At 36.7% G+C, this 27,475-nt stretch overlaps 2 long non-coding RNA genes across 2 annotated transcripts in view; one reads left to right on the top strand and one right to left on the bottom strand.

Moving 5' to 3' along the window:
• LOC132683189 (uncharacterized) overlaps positions 1 to 26,510 on the top strand; it is a 37,980-nt gene extending 11,470 nt beyond the window's left edge. The window contains exons 2-3 of the long non-coding RNA XR_009612091.3: positions 207 to 344; positions 26,290 to 26,510. This is a non-coding gene — a long non-coding RNA (uncharacterized LOC132683189). The remainder of the gene's footprint in view (positions 1 to 206; positions 345 to 26,289) is intronic.
• On the bottom strand, positions 17,847 to 22,996 carry LOC132683187 (uncharacterized). The gene is made up of 3 exons (XR_009612089.1): positions 22,873 to 22,996; positions 20,851 to 20,973; positions 17,847 to 18,085 (listed from the first exon to the last, which is right to left on the bottom strand). It is a non-coding gene; the product is annotated as an uncharacterized LOC132683187 (long non-coding RNA).
• Positions 26,511 to 27,475: the final 965 nt, after the last annotated feature.

Here is a 27,475-nt window from a genome sequence, read left to right as displayed (position 1 = left end):
TACACAGTACGTGAGCCTTAACTTTCTGGAGTTTCTTCTACAAAAAAAAAAAAAAAAAAAGTCAGTCACCCAGACTCATTCTTTAAGAATCCTTTTGAATTTGTATGCCCCTCTTTGAGGGAGAATAATTAACCTCTTGGCTTATCCAGTAAGAAGGGAGATGGTCTCATATTCATGCCAGTCCACATGCCCCTCTACTGTTCCAGTGCCACCATGAGCCACTGTTCGCTTTGGTGTTGGCCACCCTACTGCTCTCTGGGACATAGGAAGACAGCCTGTTGAACTGGCAGCAATTGAGGATATAGATGGACAAACCTCAATTTCCTTTACTCCTTTGGCTCCTGGTAAGTGGTCAGTATATATTTTATGAATGAATGAATGAATGAATGAATGAACGAACGAATGAATACCCTTTGGGTTTCACTGAAGTGGTGTGGTTTTTGGCCTTTTTTCACTTACCGACTCCTTTCTGTGTACAGTCCACAGGCCTCTCTACCTGAGTAATGGGAGTCCATTGCAAAGCCCTCTATACCATTATAGTGACAAAAGCCCTACAGAGTCTTGGAAAATACTGCTTTTGTCCTGTAGTGAAGATTACATTTTGCAGAAAGTGCTCTGGGTAATGGTGGTTCGGAGATGTTGGCTCTTCTTCTTAAGCTAGTTGCCCTTATTTTCCAAGGTAAAGATTTCATTACCATAAATATCAGGGTCATCTTTATTTTCAGTTGTTTGCAATTCAGATTATGGTATAAGAAAATGACAGGGGTGGTGGTGAAGGGAAAATCAGTCTATTGAATGTCTCTCTTCCTTATCAAGACACTGTTGTCCCTGGGAGGCATAAATGTTCTATTTCTCTTTTCCAGAAGAGTACATGAAATTAAAAAAGAAACTAAGAAGGTCCTCAGGTTGATGATTTACAGAGTAAGGGTTGGCTCTCAGGAGTTCCTAATTCTAACTAGTGCTCTTCTCATAGTATAGCAGTTCTTCAAATATTGAGGGAGTGAGGGAAGCAGTAGTCATTTGGAGCACAAGGGCAGTAACTGCACACACCTCTGTGGGAAGCAGAGGGAGATTTTGGGTGGCAGTTTTCAAGGAGTTAGCATCCTGGGGACATGGAAGGGTGGTGTGGCTCTAGCCAGAGAAGGTCTTACAAACTGAGCCATTGTCACTATTGTTCTGATGTCAGATGATTTTCCACCGAAATCATTTGCAGAAGTCTTTGGAGTGTTGTGGTTTCCTGGCATCAAGTTGGAATGGTAATACTCAATTTTAAGATAAAACTTGTTTTGTGGAGCTGTGGAGATCAATGAAAACGTATTTGAGAGAGGAAATAATAAAAATATGAGGAACCATTGAAATACTATTCAGTTATTTTTGCACTAGTTTAGAAGCCTGCACAACAAAGGCTACTCAGGTTTAGCCTCTTTTCAGAATATATATCTGATCTTAGAAATCATTTGAGGTAAATATTTTCCAAAGATGGTTCTAAGGAGGCTATTTCTGTGTTAGGCAAGTACATGTTATGGGTTGCGTGGTTAAACATGTTTGGGAAGTACAGAGTTCAACACAGTTTACAGAGAACCTTTAGCTTGCTAACATACACTTTTCAAGGTAGGGAAGCACTGTTTACCAGAATTCTTTGAACCTGACCCTTTACGCTTAAAGAATCACTAAAGTGATGAATGGTTTCCAAAGAAGAACTTTATGTCACATATTCAAAACATGAAAATCTCAACTAACAAAAAGATTATTATCCCCTAGAAACACACTGTGGCCCCTTTACTGATAACAACAATTTACTTTTTAATATTTTACTATATAGATGGTGTGGCGTCTTCCATGTGTATCTTAGCAGACCCTTTTTAAGTAGCCTTTTCTAAGTTGCTGACATGATTACGAGGTCAACCTTCCCCTCTGCTGCTGAGAGAAGAGTACCCTGCTCACTGCTGGCCGTGGGTGGAGGTTTGAGGTTGTATGTTCTCATATACACAAGAGATCCTAGTTCTGGTGGATTAGGAACTAGAGTGTGGAGTCTCCAGCTTTTGATGAAAAATGCTCCCCCTTTGTCCTCTATAATACAGGTCTTATAAATAGCAATATCTTAAAAAAAATTCTGACAGTGAAGTTGGTTATTCAGCACCACAGAGGGCTAGCATCTACACACCTACCCTGAAAACTGCCATTTGATTCTAATGATATTAGTTTTCAAAGGAGAAAAATCAAACCCAGGCTATGCTACTTATTTGCTCAAGCAAGACAGAAGCCAGCATCTCTGCTGGAGAGTAGTTATTACTTTTGAGGGACCATAAGATCACCTCAATTTCCTTGCTCTGTCCAAAAGAAAATTAATATCCTCATGACTTAAAGAAGAAAGTGAGCCTAGAACTCAAAGGATGAAATCATTATCTTTGATAGGCTGCAAATAACCAAACTGAAATTTACCGGAATATGAATTTCTGAGCTGAAAAAGCAAAGCCTTATCTCTGGAGGATTATGGGAAGAATTTTTTTTATGTAGCTCCCCCAAGGTTCTACCAATGTAATTCCATGCAATAAAAATGATATTGTACATTGGACAGACTTCTGAAGGACATACCTTTAAATTAGAACTTGAGCCTGCCAGCCTGTTCTCTCTCCTTATCAGGTGATTATTCATGTCCATTTAATATCCCAGCATCAGTGTCCTTTCCATAGGGAGCATTGTTGAGATTGAACTCTAAAGGACATCTGCCAGCCTGCTAAAGCTGATTTTCTGATTCTGATGCTAGAGCATCTGATGACACAGGTGAAAATTCTCCCAAATATTCTTAGCCTGATAACACTGGGAAAGGACATTCCATTAAAGTATTTTCGCTGAGGGCAGGGATTAGGTGTCCAATTTTAGGACTTACTGTTTGATTCTGTGAGAAGACCCTCTCCAGTGTCGACCATTCTCAAGTCCAAGGTTTCTATCTGTGGCTGGGGTACTGCCATTCTTCCGGAGTCATACCATGGCAGCCCTCTTTCTCTCTTCCTTATCCATTCTCCCGTTTGTTTCATGTATTCATTCATCATACATCTATTGAGAAGTTGTTAGTTTCTCTAGTACTAAGAGAAAAAGTTAGAAATTAAGAGAAGGGGTGCCTGGGTGGCTCAGTCGGTTAAGTGTCTGACTTCACCTTGGGCCATGATCTCACCATCCACGAGTTCGAGCCCTGTGTCAGGCTCTGTGCTGACAGCTCGGAGCCTGGAGCCTACTTCAGATTCTGTGTCTTCCTCTCTCTCTCTGCACCTCCCCTGCTCGCTCTCTGTCTTTCTCTCAAAAATAAAATAAAAACATAAAAAAAATTAAAAAAGAAAAGAAATTAAGAGAAAAAATTTTAGAGGAAAAATTAAAGACTTCAATCACAGTTAATCATGGAAGCTTCAGATGCTTCAAGCTTATCCCCATCCATCGTGAAAGTTCACTCAGCTTTAGTTCTCATCATTAGTACTTGACTTTTGACTTCCCAATGCAGGATGTTAACCCTCTTTATATTGCAATAGTATTTTTTGCATGAGTAATATTTCAGGTATAGCTATTTTTTGCTCTTTTATATATGCCAAGGAAATCCACACCTAGGTTTCTTTTATAGATCAAGAGGCAGGTCTTAATTCATACATCCTCAAGTTTTTTTTTTTAACTTTCCATATTAGGAAATAGAAAATCTCAAGTTCTTCCACTCTGAAATAAATAACACTATTTAGCTCCTTCTTCACAACCCACGCTTGATTCAGAATGTCCTCTCCTTTGCAAACTGGACCGCATGATATCATCTTAAAACATAAATTATATTTTATGGATTTCTACATGGTGCTCTCATTCACCTAGATTTCTATAGATGCCCAACACTAATACCAATAGTAGATTTAAACCTTAGAAATATATTTGTTAGAGGAGAAACATTCATAAAACATTGATAGAATTTCACATTCCAGTTTTGAGGGTTAATCTCTTATTCCAAACTCTTACAGACTAGTAAGTTAAATCAAGGAACTACTCTACATTATTTGTTGATTTATATATGAATTTATAGATCATGGGATGTCAGTCAAAAGAATTTAAACATTGTAACAAGTTACTATATTTTATTTGAAGAATCAGCTGAAATGTTAATATGCTAAGTAAGCACAGTGAAACTTATACCTGTATTCTTTGATTCATTATTCCTTTTGGGTTATAGCTAAAAGTTTATGATCTTTATGTTCAAATAGACTTTAAACATTTGTCTCTCAATTCTACTACATTTCACTGGATTACTCTTCCTTCCTCCTTTTTGGATTTTAAAAAGGAATATATTTTTATTGAGGTAAATTTTTTATAATATACAGATCTTACATACATAATTTAATGAGTTTTGACAAACGTCTGTACCCACATAACCACCATCTCAACCAGAAAATCCTTCCCCCAACTTCTTTTTTTTTTTTAAGTTTATGTATTTATTTTGAGAGAGGGAGAGAGAGGGAGAGAGAGAGAGAGAGAGAGAGAGAGAGAGAGAGAGAATCCCAAACAGGCTCTGTGTCAGTAGCTCTGATCCTGACGTGGGGATTGAACCCACAAACCATGAGGTCATGACCTGAGCCAAAACCAAGAGTTAGATGCTTAACCAACTGAGGCACCCAGGCACTCCTCTTCCCTCAACTTGTAATTAGTCTTTGCTTTCAAAGGCATTCACATACAATTTCTATAGGTATACATTTTTTTTCCCTGCTCTTGAATGTTGTATAAATGGAAACCTGAAATCATTCTTTTGTCTATTTTGTATACTATCTATTAGTGAGATTCAAGCGTGTTTTGCGTATATCATTAGTTAATTCTTATTACTGGGTAACATTCTGTTGAATAAATATACCGAGATTTGTTTCTTCTGTTCCTGTTGATGGTCTTTTGGATTGTTTCCTGTTTTTTACTATTGTGAACAAAGCTACATGAGCATTCTTTTGCAAATCCTTTGGTGTAAATATTTGGAATTGTTGAGTTATATGTTATTAGGTATATGTTTAACATTATAAGACACTAACAGTTTTCCAAATCAGTTGAATCATGTTGCACTCCTACTTGAATGTACTAGAGTTCCCCTTGCTTCACATCTTTGCCAATATTTGGTGTTGATGGTGTGCAAACTGGTTTATCATTGTGAATTTAATTTCTGTTTTCCTAATGATTTAAGATGTTCAACATCTTTTCATGTGCTTACTGAACATTATATACCTTATTTTTCTGAAGTATCTGTTCAAGTCTTTTACCCATGTTTAAATTGTGTTTTATTCTTCAATGGTAAGTGTTCTATATTGCATTCTGGATGCAAGTACTTGGACACTGTGTTGAGAATATTTTCTCCTACTCTGTGCATTTTTATCTTTGTTAAGAGTATCATTTGATAAGCAGTTTTTAATTTGATGAAATTCAAATTATATATTTTTCACTTTGCTTTAGTGTTTTTGGTCCTCAGAAATCTTTGCCTACTTCAGGATTATTAAAATATTCTGTTTTCCAGTATACTTAACATATATTACATTAGTTTCAGGTGTACAACATAGTTTCAACAAGTTTATACGTTATGCTATCGCTTTTTGGGTTGTTCATCCTGCCAGTGATCATCTGGACATCATTTTGGGATATGGTATGACACTGGGGGGAAATTTTCCCCCATACAGGTGTGTAGTACCACCACCATTTGTTAGAAAAAACAAAAAACAAAAAACGAAAAACAACAAAACCTTCCTTTACTTCTCTGAATTGCCTTGGTATCCTTATGAATATCAATTGAATATGTATATATGAGTTGATCTCTGGCTTCTTTTCTGTGTCATTGATCTATTAGTCTATTCCCATGCCCACATTGCACTGTCTTTCAGTAGTTTTATAGCAAGTATTGAGATCTGATAGTAAAAAAAAGCAAAACAAAACAAAACAAAAAAAAACACAACAAAAAACAAAAAAACTCCAACTTCATTTTTTTTCAGCGTTTTGTTTTGTTTTGTTTTGTTTTTGCTATTCCAAATCCTTTGACTTCCATATAGTCAATTTACAGATTTCAGCTAAAAACTCACTGGAATTTTGTTTGGATCGCATTACATCTACAGGTCAGTTTGGAGAGAAATGACCTCTTACTAATAGTGATTCCTCTGAGGTATGAACACGGTAGAACTCTCCATTCATTTAAATATTTTTAAATTTGTCTCAGCAATGATTTATAGTTCTTGGTGTGAAGATCTTACCTGTCCCTTGTTAAATTTATTGCTAACATTTTACTTTTTAATGCTGTTGTAAATGGTACTGTTTGCTTACTTTCATTTCTGTGTGAAGTTAGTGTGTAAAAATATAATTGGTTTTTGCAAATTGACCTTTTTGTACTACCACCATACTAAATTCACTTAGTGTTATCTTTTTCTTTGATTGTTGAGATTTTTTTTACATAGTCATGTCATTTCTGGAGAGTTAGTACAGTGTTGAAAAGAAGTGGTGACAGTAGATATCCTTGCCTTGTTTCCAATCTTAGGGAAAGAGTGTTGTTATTAACCACATAAATATGAATGTTAGATGTAGGTTAAGGATGCTTTTTATCAGTTTGAAGAAGTTCTCTTCTATTTCTAATTGCTTAGATTTTTACTATGAATAGATGTTTTTTTCTTAAATGCTTTTCCTGCATCTATGAAGATAATATGGCTTTTCCTTTCTTAAAACCCTGTTAATATGGTGAATTACTTATTGATTCTTGTCTTCATGGGAAAAGTCCCACCTGATTATTATGTATATTATTTATCTGTATTTCTGGATTTCTTCTGCTACTATTTTCTTAAGACTCTTTCATTATGTGCAAAATTATAGGTAAATAATTTTTCTTGTATTTAATTTTGCCAGCCTTTGGTTTTAGGTTGATGCTTGTCTTCTTTTTTTTTTTTAACGTTTATTTATTTTTGAGACAGAGACAGAGCATGAACAGGGGAGGGGCAGAGAGAGAGGGAGACACAGAATCTGAAACAGGCTCCAGGCTCTGAGCTGTCAGCACAGAGCCCGATGCGGGGCTCGAACTCACGGATTGTGAGATCATGACCTGAGCCGAAGTCGGACACTTAACCGACTGAGCCACCCAGGCGCCCCTGATGCTTGTCTTTTAAAATGAGTCCGAGAAGGTTACATCCTTTTTTATTTTCTGAAAGAGTTCAAGTAAGGTTGTTATTATTTGTTTCTCAAATGTTTAATACAATGCACCAGTGAAGCTAGCAGGTTTTAGAGTTTGTTTATTGGAAGAATTTTAACTACAAATTCACTTTCTTTGTTAAATATAGGGATATACATTATTATATGTTAATATTTTATATATAATATTAAAAAATCCCCACACATATATATTTCATATCAGTTTTGTCAAGTTGTGCATTTCTATTTTTTTTTTTTTAATGTTTATTTATTTCTGAGACAGAGACAAAGCATGACTGGGGGAGGGTCAGAGAGAGGGAGACACAGAATCCGAAGCAGGCTTCAGGCTCTGAGCTGTCAGCCCAGAGCCTGACCGGGGCTTGAACTCATGGACTGTGAGATCATGACCTGAGCCGAAGTCAGACGCTTAACTGACTGAGCCACCCAGGAACCCCAAGCTGTGCATTTCAAGACACTGTTTTAAATGTAAGTTTTAAAATTTTTGCCATAATACTTATATAAAATTACCTTACTGACATTTTAATGTTTACATAATTTGTAGTAATGCCCCTTCTTTTGTTTTTCCTATTGACACTTCGTGTTTTCTTTTTTATCGTGATTGGTCTTCCTAGGTATTTGTCAATTGTATTAATCATTCAAAAAACCAGCTTTTGTATTCATTAATTATATGAATTTTCTACTGCTGTCATAACAAATTATCATAGAGGCGCTTAAGCAACACCCATTTATTTTCTCACAGTACTCATGTATTGGAATTCTGGGTACAGTATGCCTCAACTGGTTCTCAGCTTGGTGTCACCAGATCAGAATTTAGGTGTTGGAGGACCATGCTTCTCTCTGGAGACCCTGGGGAAGAATCCACTCCCAAGGTCATTCAGGTTGTTTGCAGAGTTAGGTCCTTGGTACAGCTGAGGTGCTCTTGTTTCTTTGCCGACTGTTATTGGGAGCCTCTTTCAGCTCCTAAGTGTGCCTGGCTTTCTTGCATATTTCATCTTTCTTTCAGATCAGCAATGACATGTTGAGTCAGGCTTCCTCTCAGGCTTCCACCTCTGACTTTCCCACTGTCACATTTCTCTGACTGTAGTGGGAGGAAGTTCTCTGCTTTTAAGGGCTCATGAAATACAGGTGGGCCCACCTGGATGAGCCGGGATCATCTCCCTATTTTAAGGTCCACAATCTTAATCTCACCTGCAAAATTCCTTTTGCTACATAAAGTAACCCATTCACAGATTGCAGGGATTAGGACATAGACATCTTTGGCGGCAGGGGGCGGGGGGACATTCTTCTTACTATAGTCCATTTTCTCTATTATTTTATATGTGATTGATTTCTGCTTTTCTTTTTATTATTGTTTTTCTTCATAATTTGCCCCATTTTTTATTACTTCTTAAAATGGAAACTTAGATCATTGATTTTAAATCTACGTTTTCAATGTAGACATTTAAAGCTATATGTTTTCCTCTGCTTTAGTTGCATCCCATAAATTTTGATCTTTATTTTCATTATTCATTTCAAAACATTTTCTAATTTTTTTTTGATTTCTCCTTTGATCTGTAATTTTTATAATTGATAAGTATATTATTTAATTTTTTGCTATTTGATTTGTTAGCTATTTATTATTGATTGCTTATTTTATTTAATTTTGCTCAGAGAACATTTTATCCAATATTTCTACCTTTTGAAATTTATTGTGGTATTTTATCCCAAAACATATGATTTACCTGATGTGTGATAGTTGTCTAACAATAGAGTCCAGATCAGATGATAATTGTCCAATTTATAATAGCTGGCATCAGTGCAAGAAATATTTATTCCTTTGGTAACTAATTATTAGACATTAACATTACCATTCACATTTAAGCTTATTAATTAGTGAGTTACAGGAGTAAAATGAGTGTTAATCATAAAAAATTAGAAAATTTAGGGGCGCCTGGGTGGCTGAGTCGGTTAAGCGTCCGACTTCAGCTCAGGTCACGATCTCGCGGTCCGTGAGTTCGAGACCCGCGTCAGGCTCTGGGCTGATGGCTCAGAGCCTGGAGCCTGCTTCTGATTCTGTGTCTCCCTCTCTCTCTGCCCCTCCCCCGTTCATGCTGTGTCTCTCGCTGTCTCAAAAATAAATAAACGTTAAAAAAATTTTTAAAAAAAAATTAGAAAATTTAAAGTATTCATCATTTCCTTCTTATTCCCTTCAAAATGGGGTGAGACAGCCAGAGAGTGAGAGTGTCACAACTTTTCACAAAGGGCCTCCTTGTCAAGGTACCTCTAGTCTAATAAATCTCAACTGTAGCTGATACCACCCCCAGGAAGTGTTTGGGAATGCGTAGGGGCATTTGGTTACATTACTGGGGGATGATACCAGTATTTTAATAGATGAATAACAGGAGTCCTAAACATCCTGGAATGCATTGAACTGTCCCACACACTAAAGAATTGTCCTGTCCAAAATACCATGCGTGCCCCGTTGAAAAATAGGGTAGGGGTGATTTTGACCTTTCTTTCAATCTTCCAGTGTACTTAGCACAATATTTTACATTCTAGTTATTGACTATTATATTTTGTGTTATATTTTAAAAATAATGAATGTATAAATAAATGAACTATTCAAAATATTTGGGTAATGTGTTATAAAACATGCAGGAACTTATGCCAATGACCCGATAGGAACATAAAGATTTCCTTTTTGTTGGCCATTCAGTAATTTATAGTCTGAACCAATCCTTCCACCCACTCCATGCCCTGTTTAAAATGAATTGTTTTTCTTCATTATAAAGAGAGTCTAGATCCTTTTATTTAAGCATGCTGAAAGCATTATAAATTAATGCTGGCCTTACTCAGTATAGGCAAGAATACAATAGAATTGCTGGAGTCTTTTTATTCTTGTGGAATTGCTATGTAGTCAGTTGTATGGCCTAATATTCCATTAGCCAAATTATTTTTAGTGTCTATATTCATTAAATTTAGAAGAAAGAAGCTCTACTTCTCTTCTCCACATTAGTCTTATACTAAACATATAAACTACCCTTGGATATTTTTTCCAAATCATAAGTTTTCCTTACATAAAGATGCAGAGTAATCTTGTGGGAACGTGCATAGGCTTTTAAAATTATTTAACTTGGGGCGCCTGGGTGGCTCAGTCCGTTGAACAAACTCTTGATTTGGCTCAGGTCACAATCTCACTGGTTTGTGAGTGCAAGCCCCATGCCATGCTCCACAATGACAGTGCAGAGCCTGTTTGAGATTCCTTTCTCTCCTCTCTCTGCCCATTCCCCACTTGTGTGCTCACTCTCTCAAGAAATAAACTTAAAAAAATAAAATTGTTTAACTTCTATATATTTATCTGTTTTAATTCACCCATCAAATGTTTCATTTCTACAATATTATAGATGGTCCGCAAAGTACTGGAGGTATTCATGCTAAAGAGAGTTTCTGCCTATAAGGGCTTAGAGTTTAAAGAGGAAGACAGGCAGTTAAGTACGATAAATGATACATGTTCTGTGACAAGGGGAGGTTCAACTCATAAATGAGATCCAAGAAAGGGAGTAGTCAGTTCTACCCGTGTGTGTGTGTGTAGTGGGGGAGTGGAGACTGGGAATGATCTCAGATGATGATACTTGAGCTGGATCTTGAAAGACGAGTGGATATTAAATAGGCAGGCAGAGGGAAAGGAAAGGAGGAAGAGGGAATAGCTAAGCAAAAACAAAGAGGCAAGAAGCAGTGAGGCACTTTTACACATCTGGAGCTCATCTGTCAGATCCATATAATGGTGGTAAGGTGATATGGCTATAGAGGGGTTGACAAAGCCCTGTACACCATGCAGTGAAGTGTAAAATGTATATTATAAGTTATACAGTGGTTCTCCCAAGTGTGATTTTAGTCGATAATCAATACCACCACCTGGAAACTTGTTAGAGATGCCCGTTTTCTGGCCTATCCCAAATCTTCTGATTCAGAAATTCTGTGGGTAGAGCCTAACAACCTGTTCCAACATGACTTATAGGTTATCAGTGCATGCTGAAGTTTGAAAACGATGGGGCTAAGAGAGCCCCAAAATGGCATTAAGCTGGTGATAATATGTTCAGATATGTGTTTTAAAAGATTATTTTAGTGAATATTCGTTTAGAAGAAGATAAAATGAGCAGGGAGGCCATTTAAGATCACATGGTCAAGAGACCATTGAAGACAAGCCCATGTGAAATATCAGGAAGAGAACAGAGAGATGGAGAAGTTACAAGCAGCATTTAAGAAGGTCGAATCAATGGAATTTGATTTAAAGAAATGAGAAGAGCCTGAAATCTGTCATACTTCTACATTTAATGATTTGATGGTGGAAAGTGGTGCCATTCATGAGATGGGGAGTACAGAAGGGGGAAAGGGACACTTCTGTTTTGAATATATTGAATTGAATTTCCTATAACACAGTTGAACAAAATATTGAATAGACACTTTGGTATAGAAGCATGGGGTTCTAGAAGGATGTCTGGGCTGAAAATAGAGATGAAGAACTATAGATCTTCTAGGTAACTGACTACATATGCATTAGGACAGCATGCTGGATAAAAACAGATGAGCCAGTGTAATGCTTCAGGGTCATTTATGGGCTAGACAGAAAAGGAACAAATTTCACATGTGACTGAGAATAAATGGTCCACTATTTGGTGAGTTAGAGGAGCACCAGGAGAGTGTGTGGGCCTGGAGACCAGAGAAGGAGAGGATTCCAGGAGGAAAGTATTGGTCAGTAGTGATACATTATAGAAAACTGAAACCCCAGAAGAAGCATTTCATTTTGATTCTGGGGGATCATTGGCAGCCTTGGTCAGAACAGCTTCTCTGGCATAGGGAGGATAGTTTTTCTTGAATATCTGACACAGCAGGGACAGCAGACTCCCTATTTTAGAAGAAGGTGCCAGTTTTATATACTTCTAAAATCAGTGGAGGGGTTATGAATCCAATGTTCAGTATTCATGTGAAATTGCAGCTGAACCAAGTAAATTAGAAAGAAGACATGTTCTTAAGAGAGGATGTAATTGCTTCCATATAGAAGTGGAATGGAGGCACTGGAAAGTGAGATGAAGGGGTAAGTGAGAAACATGTGTATCTACATCCTCAGTGGGAAGGCCTCACATTATAGTAGAGTTGACATGAGACACTAAAACAATTCATCTTGAGTCACAATGAGGAGATGTGAGAGGCCCTGGAAGCTGGGGCCATAAGTTGGTAACAGGAAAAGTTGACATCTCCATACATTAGAGAAGAGTGTTCGGAATGATCACTTTTTCATTTGTCTGTCTTATTTCCAATGAGCAAAGGTCGGACTTTGATCCCTTCCCTAAGATGAGTCCAAAACTATGGGGTAAAGATTAAGTAGGTCCTCTATTCTCCGATGTTGACTTTCTTCTGCACTATCCTGAATGTTTAGCTTTCATCTTGAATTCAATCTCAAAATTTCACTCTAGTCTAAGCCTGAAAGGTTTGCATAACTGGAAAACCTGGGTTTCCAGGAAGTTTGAGCCTTTCTGGACTCTTGCTCCTGGCCCACGGCACCAGTGGTCATTAACTGGAGTGAAATGGTATTTCTATTTTTTTTAAACACCAACTGTGAAAATGTACTGAGCTTTACTCCTTGAAGTGAATGCTCTGAAGAAAGAAACACCTCCCATTAACTGCCATATGAAACTCATTAATTTTAAAGTGCCCTTTTACCCTGTGATAGCCTGTACCCTACTGCCCTCACACAAGGGCAGGAATCAAGTCAATTAATAAGCTGAGACAAAATAAAATATTCTGAGACTGTCTCTGGCTTTTTATTTTTAGGTCAGGGTTAGAATGAAACTTGTCCCTAGAGTTTGGAAGAATTAGTTCATGATACCCAATAGCATTAAACACTTAATTGGCTTCTAGTCTAATTCTGGGTGTCTGAGACAGCTTCTGTTTCATAATTCAGGCTCCGTTATTTTAGGATTCAATTGCAATAAACTTTTAATATCTGGGGTATGTATTTCCTAGGAAATCCCTGTATCTCTCAGCTTCAAACGTTTATACTTGTCATACAAGACAGGTCACATTTGACAATAAAGCATCATTTTCATTTGTGACATTTCCCTGCTGTTTCTGTTTTACTAGCATAACTGGAAATATCCAAGTATCAAGTCACACAGTTTATTCTTTCTCTTAAGAAATTACATCTACAGTGGAAACATCATAGTAATTTATGATTATAAAGAGAGTATTTGAATCATAGAGGTTTGGGGGAAAGAATCCAGAAGAAATTCTACCAAGTTTGTTTTTGTCCAAGAAATTAGTAACATAGAGGATATATTTGTAGAAAACAATTTTGCATATTTATAAAATCATTTAAGTGGTCATGAAACCAATGTGCATGTGAAATCATAAACTTAAAAATACATATCCATTTAAAAAATGTAAATATTATCTGTTTGTACTGTGTATATATATGCCTTTTAGTTTATATTTTGTTATATATATATATATATATATATCATATGATGTAAATGGACTCTACAAATAACTGAAATTATTAATCAAATTACTCAGCAATAGTATAAATGTTTACTACCATTTAGTTTAATAGGATTCTTCCAAAAATTCAATTTAGCTAGTAAATATTTATTGTGTTCCTTATAAACAGTAGATTCTATTATTGCAGCTTTGGCTACAAACAAAATTGATAGGGTCCCAGCCTTCAGTAAGTGTGCAGCTTAATAAGAAGGGTAATAAACAAGTAGTTTTGAGTGTGATGGATGTCATGGAAAGCCAAAATAGAATGGGTAGCATTGTAGACCTGATTTAGGGGTCAGGGCTGACTAGAGAAAGAGAAATACAAGTTTAGACCTGAAGAATATCTAAGTGGAATAGTTAAAGTTGTTTTAGGCGTATCTAAAGCCAGGAGGCGAGGGAGATGAGACACAAACTAGAAAGAGTCAAGTATGACTGGGGCATAGAGTGCCAGTCAGAGAGTGGTGGAAGATGAAGCTTTAGAAGTATATGGCAGCTAGATGTGAAAGACAATATAGTTGTGTCAAAGATATTTGAGTTCATTTAAGTCCTAGGGAAGGAACTTGTGGAGTAGTAAGTAGTGGATATTTGTGATTATATTTGTGTTTCACAAGGTACCTCTAGGTAATGACATCGAGAAGGATTGGAAAAGGACAAGAATGCAAGTGGCAATACTGGCTTATAGACCATGGCCAGTAGTCCTCATAAAGGAAGATGGTGGCTTGGCTTGCATTAGGGTACTGGCAGTGGGAATGCAGAAATGTGGATATTCTGACAGGTGATTAAACCATAGAAGCACTGAGTCTTGGTGATTGATTGTGAGTGTGTATGTGTGTGTGTGTGTGTGTGTGTGTGTGTGTGTGTGTGTGTTGGGTAGCATCACTGAGAAAAAAGGAAGGAAATTCTTATCAAGTTTATGGCTTAAGAAATAGATGCAAGGCAGTGCTCTTTAGCAAATATCACAGAATTATTGGTAGATTTCAGTGAGAATGAATTCCATTTTCTGGTAGGGCATTAAATGACACAATGTAGAGAAGTAAGCAAATTCTAAATATGTATCATTGTATTATAATCCCCTAAATATTCTTATGTATAATGTAGTGCTTAAGGAACATTACTTCTGTGTAGTTTATTTTGAAGGAAAGTGTTCACAGAACACTTCATATAAATTAAAATCATTTTATTGAACTTGCCAGTTAATTACAGAGTATTATATTCCTGCAGTGAGATAAAAGGCCAACAACAAACACATAATTTTAAGCATAGTTCAAATTATTTAAATTACATGTTCCTATAAATGAATCTTGGGACCCTCTCCCATGGAGCCTTCTCTGTTCTCATTCCTGGCATGTCTCCTCTTCAGTTTCTAGTTGGGAGAAGGAGCAGGCCTCTTCTCTCTGATCTCTGTTTTTTTCTCTAGGGAGCTCACTTGTAGTCTTCCAACATCATCATCTTTTTCTCCTAGTATCATTATCTTGTTCTGTCTCTTCTTCTAAGTTGATGACCTTCTATGTATGTTCAGTGTCCTCATGGCCTTTTTGGCTAGAGCTAGTACATCCAAAGCAGAAGCCAATCTCTGCTGCATTAAGATCAGTTTCCCTCCTGAGGCCTCTGACTCTTCCATGGATTCAACCTAAACCTCTTCAAGTCCTCAGACTCCTTCTCTTCTTAGAGAGTTAATGAAAACAGGTAACATGAGAGGAGCATTTACTACATGACATTCTTTGTTCAGCATTTCACCTGCATGATCTCATTCACTTTACACACTGACACTGTACAGCTGCTGTGGTGAATTTCCCTGGTGTACAGGTGAAGAAACTGAGGTTTGGAGTAGATGCACAACAATTAGAGTCACAGTTAATAAATGACAAGATATGAATATCAAACAATGTTGTTCAGACTCTGAAAGCACTGAATTTATGCCCTTAACCACTCTGCTAGCCTCCCTATTTCTATTCAGTGTGGATCGTGTCTTTACACATCATACAGGGATAAATGTAATCGCTTCCTTACTGACCTGCCTTACCGAACCATCGTTCTTTTGATACATTCAGCAATTTGATATCTGAATAATTGTTGTAAATGATCATTTTTTTAAAAAGTTTTTTTAATATCCATTTATTTTTGAGAGAGAGAGAGAGAGAGAGAGAGAGAGAGACAGACAGACAGAATGCAAGCAGGGGAGGGGCAGAGAGAGAGGGAGACACTGAAAGAGTGACCCTGGGAGGGGTAGAGAGAGAAGGAAAGGGAGAATTCCAAGAAAGCTCTGCTCTGTCAGCACAGAGCCCAACAGAGGGCTCAATCTCACAAAGCACAAGATTATGATCTGAGCCAAAATCAAGAGTTGGACGCTTAACTGACTGAGCCACCCAGGTACCCCTTAGCTAATTTTTTTTAAATGCTCTGTCTTGTATTGGCCAGGCCTCGCACAGTCTACTGAGTCTTATATCCCAGTTTCTCCTCACAGTCCTATATGTGGGCTTTCTTCTGAAAATCCCTCCATGCTACAACTGCCTTCTCCCTACATGCCACTCTGTTAACTGGCAACTGCTAATTAAATGGACATCTGGTCCAAGGATAGACAATCTATAATCCAGCAGCTAGAGAGGTGAAATGGTGAATCCTTTACCCAAAGAATGGCTTATTGAATCAGCCTTCTCTTCTGAGATCTGACTGGCCACGAGAGAGGAGTTAGTTCAGTGGAGGTAGGAGAAGTTGAGAGGTAGAGAAAAGCAGAGAATCTTCATAAAAGGATTCATCAGAGAATTGTGATCAGGTTGTTATGAGAAGGAAACATTGAACTCTTGTCTCAGAGCCCTGGAACTTGAACCACACTGCGCTATGGTGGTCTGGTTACTGTGAAACCAGGTAAACTATGGTTTCTGTTCTCTGATGGTCCCTAGATTCTTTTGAGACCTTGCTATGCATTGTCTTCCTTTCTATGTTTACTCCTCAAACAAACAACAATTCCACGTTATCTGAAGGAATTGAGTAAGGCTGGTGTGTAAGTGTGTGTGTGTGTGTGTGTGTGTGTGTGTGTGTTCCCTAAAAGAGCCCAACTCAGGATCTTTGCTTTTTCATCACATTAACTTACATAGTAATAATAATAACCACTGACAATTGTCACATATATCACACATGCCAGGGACTGTGCTACATTTAAATGCATTCTTTCATTGAGTCCTCACAATCTTTTCAAATGGGTTTTCTTCACCTTCGCTAACAGGTAAAGCAATGAGGCACAGAGAGGCTCAGTAATTGGTTCAAGGTCACACACTTGTTAAATGGCAGCCCTGGGATTTGCGTTCTGGTCTGCATGATTCCATTACCCATTTTTACCATATTCTGCCAGTCATTCTGGTTTTTTTTTTCTTTTTTGCCAGTCATTCTTTACCTGGACCCTACAATTTCCTGATGTAGAACTTTGTGTATCACTCATTCTTCTGTGTTTATAACACTGATATCCTTACTGTCTCACTAAAAAACTATTTTATTCACTGTTCTGTTTTTCTGTTTGTTTTTGGTGGTTTGGGGGGTGACTGTTGTTCCTTCCACCTAGACTGTCATCTGATCTCATATTATTAAATCCTAAAATTCCTTGAGGATTCCAATGTAAGACTCAATCTTGAACATTTTCTATATCCCTCACACTTAGTCCATAGCAAGAACACCTCATTTTACATCACCGTGTCTTCCATTCCATTGGTCAACACCACTTCATGGAAGCAAGTCTTTTCACCTCAGTTAGGGTAATCTGGTATCTGCAGTCATGTCTTTTCTCCTCTAATTCTATGAAAACACCTTTGTAGTGCTGACCTCATGGTAGACTTTACCACATTGAATAATTTATTGCTTAGTAAAAAGAATGTAAATATAGTAATATGTATAAAATATATTTTATATTTAGTTTTACACTGAAAGATTTGGGAATAATGAATCATTTCAATCAAACTTAAAGTGATTTTTGTCTCTTGACAGTTAAATGACTATTTCTTTGAGTGTCTAAAGAGTGTATGTCAATATGTCAATTTAGTTTTATTTTGACTCTTTTTAAAGTCTTTATAAAGATGTCTAAAACATCGTTGTCTTAGATACCCAGCAACTGTTGTTTCTCCTCTTGGTAATAAATCCACAATTTGATTCTGATGAACAGTCTCTCTTTTATTATCACTTCATATAATTCATATAATTCAGTGCAGAAATCTCCACTTTTGGCTCCTGACTCATTGGAACTATATTGCTCTGATCACTGACCTAGGAATGGACCAAGATCCAGTAAGCGGAATCCAAGGAGACTTTTTCTGGACCCATTGAAAGAAGAGCCTGGTGCTTATCTTCTGATGTTGTTAGTAATGAGGAGGAATATGAACTTGAAGCCATGGGAGGTCTGAGAGAAAGTCAAACAGAGAAACCAAGTTCAAATGATATTGAGTGCATTCTTGGATCAAACTGAACAAGAACTTGGCCTAGTCTCTTCAGATACCTGAGCCAATAGGTTTCCTTTTTTTTTAAACTTAACTTGGCCTAAGTTGAAATTTCTGTCATTAACATTTTAATTGTCCCTCTCTTCAGAAGAAAAAGTGAATTCTACATACTTTAATGTGTAGTTAGCCACTGTTTGCCCCATTCTATTGTAACCAGTTATTATATACAATTCTCATTTTAAAAGGATGAAGTAAGGTCTGTTCATAGATAAATATGCAAACAGCAAACTCTGATACTGCTAATTGTATATCTTAAAGTATTTCTTGCTTTGAGTTGGTACAGGTAGGTGATATCTGCCTTTGAGGATAGGAATGTTAGAGTTAGGAGTCTGGCTAATTCTCCTGATGTGAACAGGACTGTATAGGAATGGCTGTATACACAAAAAGGTGCCCTATATTGGCAGAATAAGTCCTCAGGGAAAACAAACCAAAACTAAGCCATATACATCAATTGAGTTTTGAAATAGAAACTTCCTCAATTTCTTTGTCACAAAATAATTGAAAAATTTCTAGCTCAAATGTCTTGCTGTTTCATTTGGAGGTAAGCTGATATAGTCCTTCTCACATAGTAAGTATTATCGACATGCATTACACTAGAATATTTATTAGCACTATTCAGTGAGCTGTAAATCACCAGGGAGGTCCAGGATTAGCAAGATATTAATGTTTAACTGCACAAAATTGCTGCTAGTTTTATCTTTCCAAGTATTACAGTTTATAAAGACAGTCACATAATTTCAGTTTAAATGTCCCTTAAGTCATCATTTTATTATGACTGAATATTACTATTAACTGGGACTTTATAATGAAAAAAATTCCAGTTGAGAAACACAAGTTTTAGTCTGCTGTGATTGTGATGAATACTACATCATTCGGGAAACACTTTATACTTGGTATTTTTTTTTTAATGTTTACTTATTTATTTTGAGAGAGAGAGAGAGAGAGAGAGAGAAAGCATCCATGCATGCGCATGTGCACGCACACACACACACACACACACACACACACACACATACACACGTGTGAGCAGGGGAAGGGCAGAAAGGGAGAGGAAGAGAGAGAATCCCAAGCAGGCTCTGTGCTGTCAGCATAGAGCCCAATGCGGGGCTCAGTCCTGTGAACCAGGAGATTATGACTTGAGCCAAAACTGAGTTGGACGCTCAACTCACTGAGCCACCTAGGCACCCAGACTTAGTATTCTTATTGTAAGATCTGGATAAGCAAACTAAACAAAATGGAAAACAGTAAGGATCTATGATCTAATAGAAAAAGAATTCCATAAATGACAGGTCTTAGGATTTGATTTCTGGAAAAGCAGTGTTATTCAGGACAAGGGTGTTTTCCTGTCCTTCTGACTTCTATTTTTGGTGACTTGGCTTTAGTTTTCAGGTATGTCCTCTTGTGGCTAAAAAATAACCACTGGGCAGGAGGCGTATCCTCATATAACATATTCAAAGGCAAAAAGAGGTCTTTTTTTTTTTTATTGTGGATGAAAACCTTTCCCAGATACCCTCAGTAGACTTACAACAAGGTCCCCTTGACCAGCACTGCTTATAAATCTGTAACCTAGATGTAAGTAAGTCCCACAAAGTGAAAATCTGGTATTTTTATATATGGTGGATAGAGGGCAAAGAAAATCAGCAGGAGAACCATCCATGTCTAAACTGGCAGACTATTCTGCCATGTGATTACTTTCAGAGAGGCAGATATTTAGTAGCAACAGCTGTTGGCCAAATAAGATAGCACATTAGAATCCCAAGTTAAGTAGTTAGTGCTACAAGGCTATTGTGCTGTGTTGGAAGTCTAACTTATTTAATGATAGGAAATTGCTGAATTCAAGAGGATATAAAAATAATTATGTTGTTTGGAATGATTTCATTCAGGCTTCTCATCCCGGTAGTTATTTTACTTTTTAGCCTGTAAAGGTGAATACACAACAAAACAAACACAAAATTCTAAAAATGGGCAGACCAAACCCGTCTCAATTTATGATATGTAAATATTGAATCATCTCTTTCTTCTTTATCTGTGTTCATTATTGAATGGCCTGTCTGCTGCTTTTTTTTTCATGAAATGTTTGTGTGTGTGTGTGTGTGTGTGTGTGTGTGAGAGAGAGAGAGAGAGAGAGAGAGTGTTGTTACGTGTTTTTTTTTTTAAATATTGTCAAACTAGCTAACATACAGTGTATATAGTGTGCTCTTGGCTTTGGGAATAGATTCCCATGATTCATTGCTTACATACAACACCCAGTGCTCATCCCAACAAATGCCTGCGCATGCACACACACAAATGGGGGAAGGGCAGAGAGAGAGAGAGAGGGGAACAGACAATCCCAAGTGGGCTCTGTGCTTACAGCAGTGAGCTTGATGTGAGGCTCGAACTCATGAACTGTGAGATCATCGCCTAAGTTCCAGTCAGATGCTTAAACAACTGAGTCATGCTAACCCAAGTGAGCAGCCCCTGTCTGCTGCTTTTGAGCATCTTCAATTCAATTAACATTTGCTGAGTTCCTAACATTAGAAGTCCTCATTCTAAGCTCTGTAGGAACACAAATAAAATACACTTTTCTGTGAGGAATTTATCATCTATAAATGAAACAGATTGAGATGCAAATGAATATAATGCAAGATGTTAGCCATGTACTTTAACCTGAAGTTTAGACACTTACCATGGAAATTAGGAGTCAAGTTTCTGCTAAATCTGGGGCGGTTTTGTGGAGGACTTGTCTATAGGTTTGCTGTCTAGGATGGACAAAGGGAAATAGGACTCTTGATATTCCATATTGTGGGATCTAAATGAGAGGGAAGATACATCATGAGATTAGGAAATGTGGAACAGTTGGATGATTTGGACTCTACAGCTTGCACTAGAGCAGATAAGGGATCTGAAAAGATGGACTAAAGCTAGATTTAAAGCCACACAAAGGAGTATGGAAGCACCATCAAGCTACTGAATATCTCTGGCCAAGGTGAGATCTCCTCTCTACTTAGAACTCTCATGCCTCTCTTTGCAAATTACTAATATTTGTTGAACATTAAGTTCTAGTCAACGTTCTAAGTACTTCAGACATACTCATATGATCCTTACAAAAATCCTATAAGTTTCCTATTACTGTAAGTTCATTTTATATATCAAGAAATTTGACACAGGTTAAGAAACTTGCCCAAGATCACAATCATAACTACCACCTCTGTAGTCGGGAAGAAAAAACAGCTATTCCTTCCTGATACACATTATTGCCATATTTCTATTACAAGAAAAAAGTTTATACATCAATATAAATATTTCTTGTTTTTGATTTTTTTTAAATGTTTATTTTTGAAGGAGAGGGAGACAGAGCGTGAGCAGGGGAGGAGCAGAGAGAGAGGGAGATATAGAACCCAAAGCAGGATCCAGGCTGAGTGTCAACACAGAGCCTGATTCAGGGCTCGAACTCATGAACTGTGAGATCATGACCTGAGCCAAAGTCAGACACTCAACCGACTGAGCCACCCAGGTGCCCCAATATTTCTTAGTTTTGAATTATTTGTCTGATGGTTTAATGTAGCAAAACTTTATAATTTGTTTTTTTTTTTTTTTTTTTTTTTTTACATTTTACTTTTTAGTTTTATTTTTTTTATCATTATAAACTCAAGGATTTAAATGTATTTGATGGATTTTAACTCATGGTGGTTTTTAGCCAGGAGTTAAATCGTATCATCTTAGGTGCATGGAAACTTCTTCAGGTGGCTCCCAAGCAAAACTTTAATATAAACCTTAATTCCTGTAATCCTCTGCACAGGAAGAGATCTCATAGATAAGGAAGGGTAGTGCATTAATAATTATAAATCTTTCATCTGGGAGAAAAGTTAGAAGCCATTTAGTGCATTACAACATTTCCAATATATATTATTTAAAACAAAAAGTGAAAGGCCTTTATTAACATTCATTAGTAGATCATGGAACATTGGAATTTAAAGGAACTGCTAGGCCAGAGTTACAAACTGGCCTGCATAGTGACTTTTTAAAATTTTTTCTGGTTTAACTGAATTACTTGCCAGGTTCAAAAAATATTAGAACATTTAATATAAAAATATGAATTTTCAGCATCTCATAAGTAGAACATGGGGAAACAGCAAACCTACATTCCTATGCCAACAATCAGTTAGACCAGAGTAGAGGTTGGTTAAGTCAGGTCCTATACTACCTGGTTAGTCACAGACAGTGTATTAGTTTTCTGTGGCTGCATAAAAAATCACCACAAATTTAGAAACTTAAAATAACACCCATTAATGAACTCACAGTTTGATTGGTCAAAATTTTATTAAGCATAGGTGGTTTCTCTGCTAAAGGTCTCACGGGCCACGATCAAGGTGGCAGCCAGGCTGGCCTCTTATGTGGAGGTTCTAGGGAAGAATCTGCTTCCCAGGTCACTCATATTTTTGGTAGAATTCAGTTGACTATTGTTGTAGGACTGAGGTCCCCATTTTCTTACTGGCTGTCTTAGCTCCTTTACAGCAATAGAGTATCTCTGTCTTGCTGAATCATTCTTATGCTTTGAATCTCTCTGAATTCTTCTTCTGTAGCCACTTAGAAGAAATGCTTTCCTTTTAAAAAGCTTATGTGATTAGTTTAGGACCACCCAGATAATGTCCTTATTTTAAGGTCAACTGATTAGTAACCTTAATCACATTTGCTAAATACCTCTTACCATGTAGTGAACAAAATTATAGAAGTAACACCAGGACTGAGATTATGGGGCCATCTTAGAATTCTGTCACAGATAGCAATGGTCTTCTTGGCCACTGTATGTATAAAAATACCAAGTGTACATGAAGATGTTGTCATGGAAACTCATGTTACTAGTAGGAGTAGATAGTGTATCACTACACTGAAGCACTGTGGGTAGAATGTATGCATGCATGACCTGTAACTCCCAAGTTCTACCCTAGGTACATACTCCAGAAATGCATACATTTGTGCACTTACAAATGTAGGGAGGACATTATTCTTCTATTGTGTACCTTATAGAAAACTCCGTGGTAAATCTCATTTTCTGAACCTTGTAGTTGTTTATAGATAGTATCAACACTACCTTCTTTTGAACATTTTGAACATTTCTAAGGTCTTTTTCTTATAGCTGATTGTATTTGCCTGACCTACATTAAAAAAGATCATTAGTAAAATACCATAAAATACCATTATGTAATAAATTTCCTTTTTAGTTTATTTTTTAGAAAGCAAATGGGATAAATGGACTCTGAGTGCTATAATTCTAGGTATGTGTGTTAAAGTTTATGTGCTTTTTCCTCATGAGAGACTATGTATTTGTATGAGGGAGGAGAATATGTAATACCTGCAAGTTCTTTACTGAGAGAGTCCTTTTGTCTAGAAATTATACTTGATTGTTTGCTTGATTTTTCCTCCCAGAAAAATTAATACATGTCCCTTTATATCACAAATAAAAGCACAAATAAAATGTGATCAGATGCCACTTACCAGATGCCATTTATAATTTCTGTTCTGGAGGAAATCAGAATAGGGGTCAGAATACCTACTGCCCTCCATTGCTGGAAAGGTCAGCCTGGCAGTGTTTTTTCTTGGGCCCTCAGACAATATCCCCAGGTGTTTCCAGCCCCCAAACAAGGTACATAGTTGGGGCCCTGGCAGTTGTAAACACTGTTATCACTTTGGGTGAGGGCTTTCAGCAGAGAGGAGAATAATGTTGATATTTCATGTTGTAAGGAATATAAGGAAGACCATACAGCTGGCCTGTCCTTTGATATCTCAGAAGTGCTACCTTACTGTGATTAGAAGAATCCTAGAGTAATCCAATGCAGGGAACATAAATAGCCTTATCTTCGGCCCTGTTTATGTTTTGCTTTCACCTAGTACAAAATTTTAACACTGTGAGTTGTCTCAGCGCAAGAAAGACATTGCTCATGTTTTATTTCTATTTACACACTAATGGCCTTTCTTCTTTCCTAGAGCCTGTTTGGTTCAACAGGTTTTTTTTGTTAAAATTGTGATATGTAATTATATATGTTATCATTACTCTTTATCCTTTATTTTCATTAGATCTGTGAACAACTGCTGTGTTTGGGGATTTTTTTCTACTTCTGGGCACGTGGTAGTAGGATCTCACTTTCCCATCAATAGATTCTTCACTATATTCTCTTGTCTTCTGCCTTGCCATCTGGCAATGGCTGCTCCATCAGCCTGAGCCATAGATGAAGGAAGGCAATTATGTAGAGCAGAAGCCTAACCAACTTATAGTGGATGTATAGCATCAGAAATATACCTGTGCTGACATTAAAATTTTTTTTAACGTTTATTTATTTTTGAGAGAGACAGTGTAAGCAGGGGAGGGGCAGAGGGAGACACAGAATCCAAAGCAGGCTCCAGGCTCTTGGCTGTCAGCACAGAGCCCAATGTGGGGCTAGAACTCACAAACTGCAAGATCATGACCTGAGCTGATGTCAGACGCTTAACTAACTGAGCCATCCAAGCACCCCATGCCTGTGCTGATATTTTTGAGCTTGTTTGTTATTGTAGCATAATCCAGACTATCCTGTCTTATCCATGGCCTGGGTAGTTTTAAGTGTCTCTGATTTAACAGAACCATTCCATGATTTCAGTAGTCTTAGTAATATATACAATTTATATGGACTGAACAAAGAATTAAAATATTCAAATAATAGAAGGCTTTTCTTCTTCAATTTTGTTATATTATTATACCAAGTACTACAAACCTAACTTTGAGTTTCTCCGAAAAATTTTTTTCAATCTAGGTACAAAATTTTATGTTGAGTAAAATAATGTGCTACTTTAGGAATGTCTTTTATGAGCTGCTTGTTTTGTGGGAGACATGGCTGACAGTCTCCTTGCTTTTTCCAAACTTCTAAGGCATAATAATTTCAGGTGATTCTTAAATTCTAGACGTGTTTTGTTGACAACCTACACATAATAGTCTGCACACACATTCTGCTTGCTCAAGTGTAAGAAATGGACACCTGATTTTGAATTGCTCTCGACATTCTTTTTTATCCCCCAATATAAACATATTGACAAGCTGATAAAATTTAAGTTCATTAATGTTTTCATGTAATACCATTTTTTTTTATAATTCTACAAATGGTGCACGATAGTTCTCAGAAGAGCTGTAAAATAAAACTTAAATTGAATTTGGAGTACTAGAATGACTAATTGTGATTACTCTTCATTTTAGTTAGACAACATATTGTGGGATTTTATAGATGAGACTAGAATACAGATGTAGAAATTTAAATGTCTAAAAGGCTCAGTTTTCCCGTAACACTTTAGAAAAGTTTATGAAAACCAGGAAAATGCTGCTGCTGCCTGGCTTTCAAGAGGCTACGTAAAGAACAGATATTATATTGGTGAATCCACCAGAGTCCTTGAAACTGGTGAATAAACCGTGAATGTCAACTGATTTGTTTGTAATGAGCAAAGTAACTCTTGTATGGACCACAGTATTGTAGAGAGTAGAACCAACTCATTCTAGGAAGGCAAAATATAAAGTGGATTTCTCTGTGATCATAGAATCAAAACAGACACAGATAGTTAATGACTTAAATGCATAATGGTTTAAAGCTAATACCAATTCATTTAGTTACACAGTGATAGGAATATTCTTGGCAATCTTCCTTGCATACCTGAATGCACTTGACGAATGTAGTTTTGACTTTGGATATTTACCTTCATCATTCTATTTTCTATAGCAACTCCATTTTGACTGACATTCATTTTTTTGATATACTCACAACTTCAGTTTGATTATAATTGGATTTATGCACCTGGAAGAATTTGTTTCTTTTGAGACATTCCTTATCTCTGCTTGATCTCCTCTCAGGGGACTTGTTAGTAGGTTTCCCCAGTTCAATCTCTCTTATTTCCAATTTCTTCTGACTTGTCTCATTTAAATACCTGCTTACTGACAAAAGCAGTTATTGCTTGGATAATAAAGACAATGTTCATACATTCATTTTTTGATAGCATGTTTCCTTATAAATATAAGCAAAGTTCTACTAGTCCTGCCAAACATTTGCCATTTATAAAAATTCATCCATTTGCGAATATTTAAGTTTCTTTCATTTTTCTCTTGCAGTTTCCACTTAGCACAGATGTTCTATAAAGAATTATAAGAGTCCCTGGAGTTCTTGCCAAGAAGATGCTGTTGAGGTCTACATTATCTACTACTCATTGATTGCTGAAAATATAATCATCAACTCAATCAGAAAATTTCATTAAAAACCAAACAGATGAAACAATTTGACTAACTCTTCTTTGAGCTACAGAAGAAAAAGAACATCTATTAGAAAAATAAACAGCAATCATGAATAAAGTATCTTGTTTTTAATCTAGTCTTTTTATAAGATTGTCTCTATTTCTAAATTGTAGTTATTCATTCTGGGAAAATCTGTAGTTTGTTTCTAAATGAACGCACAGATTACTTTAAGTACGAGATAAACTTTTGGAATTTAACAATGCAGTATTTGCTCTTTAAATTGTTCCTTTCATAGCAGCTAACGGAAGAGAACAAACAATAGTTTCTCCATATTCTTGGAAAAGTTTATCTTGCAAGAGGGGTGATACAATCCTGTACTTATTTTCTTTGTCATTCTGATATGATTATTTAACTTCTTATATATCCTGAGGTGACAAAGGAATTTTTAGAGACCATACTGCTGTTCACAGAACACTTCCATTTTCTCTGAGCTAAACATTAGGCAAATTCTCTTATTAGTTTTAGCTTAAGATGAGTATATCTCAAGGATCTCATTTTTGCAAGGAATTAAAAGGTCAGAAGAATAAATCAGAGAACTCCTAAAGTTAAACACAATGCATATTATTCTCCGGGCAGTATGAAAAGGTAACTTTGTCCAGCTATTGTGATAGGTTGATTTGAATAATCTCAAAAAATTGATACTACAGCTAAATAGAATAATACAGACATTGGAAATTCAGCATTCAAGAGCAGTAGCCTTAATTAGCTCACTCAATGTGTACTTCCTGAGTTTTTCCACTGTATAAAGGCTAGAGAGGCACAAGGGGGAACAGAAAACTGTATGTACCACAGCAGATTACAGGTTGCCCTATGCAAAGAGCACAGAATCTACAGAAATTAGAGGATCAGAAATACACATGAAATTTAATTGTGATATAAGTCAAGAAGAGAAAACAACATTTATGTTTGCTAAACATATACTCATTTACTAAAAATGAGAGGCACAAATAGTAAAAGTTATAGAATATCACAGAAGTGCATATGCATTTTGAAGATAGTTGGTCTC

This window comes from Panthera onca, chromosome C2 (assembly GCF_046562875.1).
Source record: "Panthera onca isolate mPanOnc1 chromosome C2, mPanOnc1 haplotype 2, whole genome shotgun sequence".
Classification (NCBI taxonomy): Eukaryota; Metazoa; Chordata; class Mammalia; order Carnivora; family Felidae; genus Panthera; species Panthera onca.
This window is presented reverse-complemented; position numbering and strand designations above follow the sequence as displayed.